This window comes from Salvelinus sp. IW2-2015, unplaced genomic scaffold (genome assembly GCF_002910315.2).
Source record: "Salvelinus sp. IW2-2015 unplaced genomic scaffold, ASM291031v2 Un_scaffold1429, whole genome shotgun sequence".
NCBI lineage: Eukaryota > Metazoa > Chordata > Actinopteri > Salmoniformes > Salmonidae > Salvelinus > Salvelinus sp. IW2-2015.
The window spans coordinates 143940-150195 of NW_019942903.1; the positions used below are offsets into that span (position 1 = coordinate 143940).

At 44.0% G+C, this 6256-nt stretch overlaps 1 non-coding gene across 1 annotated transcript in view; it reads left to right on the forward strand.

The window, feature by feature from the left end:
* The window catches only part of LOC112070801 (microtubule-associated tumor suppressor 1 homolog), a 76384-nt gene that overhangs the window by 23590 nt on the left and 46538 nt on the right, over positions 1-6256 (forward strand). Inside the window, exons 4-8 of the transcript XR_011475653.1 lie at positions 321-546; positions 826-884; positions 1040-1056; positions 2783-2939; positions 5430-5534. This is a non-coding gene — a transcript (microtubule-associated tumor suppressor 1 homolog). The remainder of the gene's footprint in view (positions 1-320; positions 547-825; positions 885-1039; positions 1057-2782; positions 2940-5429; positions 5535-6256) is intronic.

Below are 6256 nucleotides of genomic sequence, written 5' to 3' on the forward strand. Positions count from 1 at the left end.
CACACACACACACACACACACACACACACACACACACACACACACACACACACACACACACACACATCCTGACTAGTGGTTTATGTGTTCTGCAGATGCTGAGAAAGCCTTGATCTTAAAGACAGAAACTGATCCTAAATCAGCATTCTTATAAATACTGCCCCTGATCTTTGTATTGATACTGATATCTTATGTTAGAATTTTCAGTGTACTGACATGTTGATATTATGGACATTGATTCATACACTGATACAGACGTGAATACTTCTCCCAATACCTGAAACTGATGAACCCTGTTGGTCCTTTCCTACATTTCCCAGGTATCCCCAAGCCGCGTGTCACAGACAGACCCTCTGGATGCCTGGGCCTACTGTGGTGACCTCTAACCCAAAGCCATCCGTCAACCAGGGGTTAGGTGCTGCTCGGCCTTCGGCTGCCACCGCCGCGTCCAAACTGCCCGTGAAGAACCTACCCACAAGCCTTAGCTCCTCTTCTCTGGCAGCGCCGCCAGCGAAAGTAATGGATCTTCAGCAGCCCCCAGCAAACGTGAGACTGAGTGTGTGTGGAGACTGTGTGTGTATTGAGTTATTCTTCCTACATTGCGGCAACACAGAAGGACTTCAACACAAACACACAGCACACTCAGTGTGCAAGCAGTGGTTTTCATTGGTGTGGTCTTCCTGTTGCTGGTGATTCACATCCTCCTCTTGCCACTAGCTCTCTCAGACACACACACACACACACACACACACACACACACACACTCACTCTCTTCTGACCTCCCGTGACAATTCCATGAGTCTCCCCTGCCATTTGACTCTGAAGAGAATGTCCATGTGAATCTGGCCCCTCATTGCAGTGGCATTCCTGCTTTCTCCATCAAGGTCAGAGTTCACATCTGCCCAGYCTATCTCTGTGTGTGAGTGTGATCAGAGAGGCGGACAGGGTACTCTCCTGACCCACATATCCCGGGGCTTTGTCTGGACGGCATCATAAACCTCTGGATTACATCTGGTCCCTCTTTCTCTATCTACTGTAGCTGCTGGAGAGGTGGAGGTGGGTGGTTGTGTGTTGAGGTGTTGGGTCTTGGGTGGTGGTTGTGTGTTGAGGAAGATGGAGGTGTGAGTGAAGGAGGGTGAGGACTGACTCTTACTCACACACATGTATTTCACTGAGTTAATATTAGTTAGTCTACATGCTTATTGTACAGCTCTGCTGTCAGGACTGCACTGATGTAATGTCCCTAGAGGTGTTAGTCAGCTCCACCACAGTGTTGGRTTGCTACACTGAACCTGTCAATACTGGATCATGTATAGTTGCTTTCAATACTGGATAATGTATAGTTGCTTTATCTCAGTTTATCAGGAAATCTATATTGAAATGAACACACAACACGTTGAACGTGTAGAGTTGAGTTTGAGAGTGAGGTTTCTATTACTATCTAATAGTTTCATGTGATGGCCCAGTATTCTATTGGTTTAATGTGATACGTCTGAATAATACTATCAACAGCATCACATGACCTCCCTGTGTGACTTGGTCTAAATGGGGATAGGTGGAATGTGATACGTCTGAATAATACTATCAACAGCATCACATGACCTCCCTGTGTGACTTGGTCTAAATGGGGATAGGTGGACAATGGTTGTCTTTGTTCACTACAGTACAGCCACCACTGTCTGTTTGAAGAGAGGGTGGGGAGGAGGGGGGGGGGATGACAGAGAGAGATGAAGACATGGATGAGACCTGCTGTAGGAATTCCTTTGAAACCTGGAATTCCTTTTAGTGACCGAACAGTAGAGAAAAGGAAACACCTTTCTTCCTTCCTTCTCGCTCTCCTCTCCATCGCTCTTTTCGCTCTCCTCTCCATCGCTCTCCTCTCCATCGCTCTCATCACTTTCTCTCACTCTTCTCACACTCGCTCTCTCTCCACACATGCACACTTTCACACACTTCTCTTCTCTTCTTCTCTCTCGCTCTCACACTGCAATGACTCAGCGCCGAGGTAGAAGACCTATGGCTACTGTTGGATGAGCAGGTTGTCATGGTGATCGGATGACGACCAAATACTGTTGCTATGGCGATGTGGCCGCCTCTGTTTACAGAGAACTAATCACACACACACACACAGTGATCACTCAAATCAATCTACCATTGCGCCTTAAATACATCAACATACTCGTTTCCCGTTGCTCTAATTGTGCTACAGACGGCTGTCGCTAATGCAGATAAATATGTTTATGCAGCGTTTTGAGACATTTGTAATCAGTAGTCTGATGATTGTAATCATGTAGACAATTAGGACCAGAGATTATTCCCCTTTTTGGTAGGTAATCGGCGTTATGTGCATTTAGCTTAACGAGGGGAATTATGCCATGTAAACAGCGTTTTTTCTTTCGTTTGGGCTGTGAGAGGTGGCTATCTGCCCACACACGCTTATTCACAACAGACCATTTCAGTTTTGATACTGTAGAACTATCATCTTTTAGTATTGAAGTATGGAACGCCGTTTGGGTCTTTCCGTGTCAAAAAAGATACACGTCAAATAACACAAATTCTATTATAGAATGTTGTGTGTGCTGAAGTTACACGTGCGAGCCAATCATCTTTGAGTATTGAACAACTCAAACTAAACCCGATGTAGTTGAGTGAGGGTTGAATGAGTTTCAGTCTATTTCCAAGTGGTTATTAATAGACTATTTTTATTAGTTCATTCTTAATTCAGTAGTTCATTCTTAATTCTGGTATTAACTGTCATCATCCCTGTCTTTCTCTGTCCTAGTCCCAGCTCCAGTGGTGGGGGGCTGAAACCAGATGAGAGGCCCAGCCAGCCTACAGTCCAGGGGGAACCCAGGGGTCGATTAAGGCCCCCACCACTACCAGGCCACTGGGGTTCCGAACCAGAGCCCCTTCACTACCAGGGAGAAGCACTGCAACAGGTGAACACACACACACACACACACACACACACACACACACACACACACACACACACACACACAATACTTTCACTCGCTAACCTTTTGATTTTGAAGCCTATCACTTTAAGTCTGATGGTCTAGGCATAGTTAGCATTTCAACATGTGCTGACGTGTCTAAACATGCTCACCATCACCAGCCAGTTTCACTAATGAATCAGTTTCCGTCTCTGTGATGTGTTTCTCTGATCAGGATCAGATGGACTAGTTTTATTCAACCCAGTGATGATGTCTCCTCTGGTGCTTCTGATTTGCACACCACACCCTCTTCTTGACTTGAATATCTTTTAGCTAAAATATGGACATATTTGTATTCAAATGTGTTGGTTTCGTCTGATTAGACCCAATGTGTTGTTTCAACAGAACCACATAGATTGGGATATTACAGAACCAGGATTGTATTACCAACCAACCTCAGTCCCTGTGTGTGTCAATGCTTAAACAACGGGTGGTTAATCCTGAATGATGATTGGTTCATTTCTAAACTTTATCTCCACTATAATGTGTGTCAYTGAATATAGCGCTCCCTTATATTGGTTAGATAGAATCTCTGTTTATTTCTATGGCCTCTGGAAGTGCCCACAGGATATGAGTAATATTAGCTTGGGGTAGATGGAGTACAGTACATCTGCTGTAGCGACGTCATGTTGCCATGGCAGCAGTGACCACTGACAGTTAATGGATACAGTAGTCGGTATGTTAGTTGATTTTCCCTGTGGYTTTCTGCTGGGTTGAAGTGTAAACATATGAGCATCAAGATGTTTTATTCTATCTAGGTCAGTCTGATTTTCTCATTGGTTTCAATTTTCTTAATTCAACTATAACTTTGACACACACTCTCTTTCTCTCACACACACACACTGCAATGACTCACCACCGAGGTAGAAGACTAAATTCCCACAAATATCTAGACCTTTTGTCCCACTATATTGTAAAATACCAAACCATATAAAAGGGATACCTAGTCAGTTGTACAACTGAATGCATTCAACTGAAATGTGTCTTCCGCATTTAACCCAACCCCTCTGAATCAGAGAGGTGCAGGGCGGATGCCATAATCAACATCCACGTCTTCGGCGCCCGGAGAACAGTGGGTTAACTGCCTTGTTCAGGGGCAGAATGACAGATTTTTACCTTGTCAGCTCGGGGATTCAATCCAGCAACCTTTTGTTTACTGGCCCAATGATCTAACCACTAGGCTACCTGCATATCAACAGACTAGCTGATTTGTGATTATCTAACTATATCTCATTTCTAAAATTATGTTTTAACATAATCGTTTTCCAACCCTGTGGCTCAAATGACCCATCATCCTCCGATTCCCATTGAGTAGGGCCCAGTTATCTATCTGGATTTCCTCAATCGGATAGGATTAAATGCATAGACATATAATTAATAGAACGGGAGTCCTCATTCAAGTCAATGATTCTTCTGTTCCGTTAATTCTATTTCTATAGATTTAATCCTATCCAATAGAGGAAATCCAGATAACTTTTTGATAAACTGGGCCCAGGTGATTATGAGGTGTTTATTTATCCACCCTCAGCTTGACCCTGTAGTAGGTGGACACAGGGGCTTGTACCGTTTGACTTTTTCGAGAGAGGCTTTATTACTGCCACTTTTAGTGAGTTTGGTACACATCCGGTGGATAGAGAGCCGTTTATTATGTTCAACATAGGAGGGCCAAGCACAGGAAGCAGCTCTTTCAGTAGTCTAGTTGGAATAGGGTCCAGTATGCAACAAGACGGTTTAGAGGCCATGATTATTTTCATCATTGTGTCAAGAGATATAGTACTAAAACACTTGAGTGTCTCCTTGATCCTAGGTCCTGGCAGAGTTGTGCAGACTCAGACAACTGAGCTTTGAGGAATACGCATATTTAAAGAGGAGTCTGTAATTTGCTTTCTAATGATCATGATCTATTCCTCAAAGAAGTTCATGAATGTATTACTGCTAAAGTGAAAGCCATCCTCTCTTGGGAATGCTGCTTTTTAGTTAGCTTTGCGACAGTATCAAAAATAAATTTCGGATTGTTCTTATTTTCCTCAATTAATTTGGAAAATAGGATGATCGAGCAGCAGTGAGGGCTCTTCGATACTGCACGGTACTGTCTTTCCAAGCAAGTCGGAAGACTTCCAGTTTGGTGTGGCGCCATTTCCCTTCCAATTTTCTGGAAGCTTGCTTCAGAGCTCGGGTATTTTCTGTATACCAGGGAGCTAGTTCCTTATGACAAATGTTTTTAGGGGTGCAACTGCATCTAGGGTATTGTGCAAGTTAATTGAGTTCCTCAGTTAGGTGGTTAACTGATTTTTGGCCTCTGACGTCCTTGGGTAGGCAGAGGTACTACTAATAAAACCACACTAGCCCTATAACCTGGTAGTCTCTGCTACAAGGCTACAGTTCGGTTTAGTCTGTCTGTTGACATGGTGTTTCACTATTTTTCTACCATAGGGCTGAAGACTCCAGCGGTGACCAGCCAGGTAAGCGCAAGCAGGCCCAGACCCACTTCAGAGGGCCGGCTCGGCCAGATTCAACCGCCCCACGCTGCTGCCACAGGTAAGAGTTCTGTTTGAACGTTTGGGTTTTGTGCCTGGGTTCAGTCTGCTAGTGTTTAGTGTTTTTCTACTTAACGGTTAGGGTTGCTTAGAAGGCACTAGAGTAAGGATCTTGAAATATATTTAAGCAAATAGGCACAAGGGGGTGTTGTATATGGCCATTATACCACGGTGGAGTGTCTGGACATCGCCCTTAGACGTGGTATGCTGGCCATATATCACAAACCTGAGGTGCCTTATTGCTGTTATAAACTGGTTCCAACGTAATTAGAACCGTAAAAATAACTGTTTTATCATTTCCGTTGTATACGGTCTTATATACAACGGTCTCAGCCAATCAGCATTCAGGGCTGGAACCACCCAGTTTATAATTTAGTATAGTGTCTCTGAAAAAGAGACTTGAGGGCAATTTATTCTCACATACAGGTGTCATGGTTATTGTTGAATTGTGAGCAAACCTCCACACACCAGTTTAACTTTAGCACCACACCACAGGAGAGTTAGGCCCCAGTTACCATGGTAGCGCTCCAGCGTCATCACACGCTGGATTGGAACATTCCCGGCCTCAACCGGTTAGGGTTTTCAGCCTTGCATTTTCCTTAAATGTCAGAAGGATCCATGACCGCTTATTTAGAAAAATGTTGGTGTCCGAATGGCCTCAATATACAGTATAAAGTGACGCATCATTTTCCAGGAAGTGATGGGATGGTTAAGCTAACATAG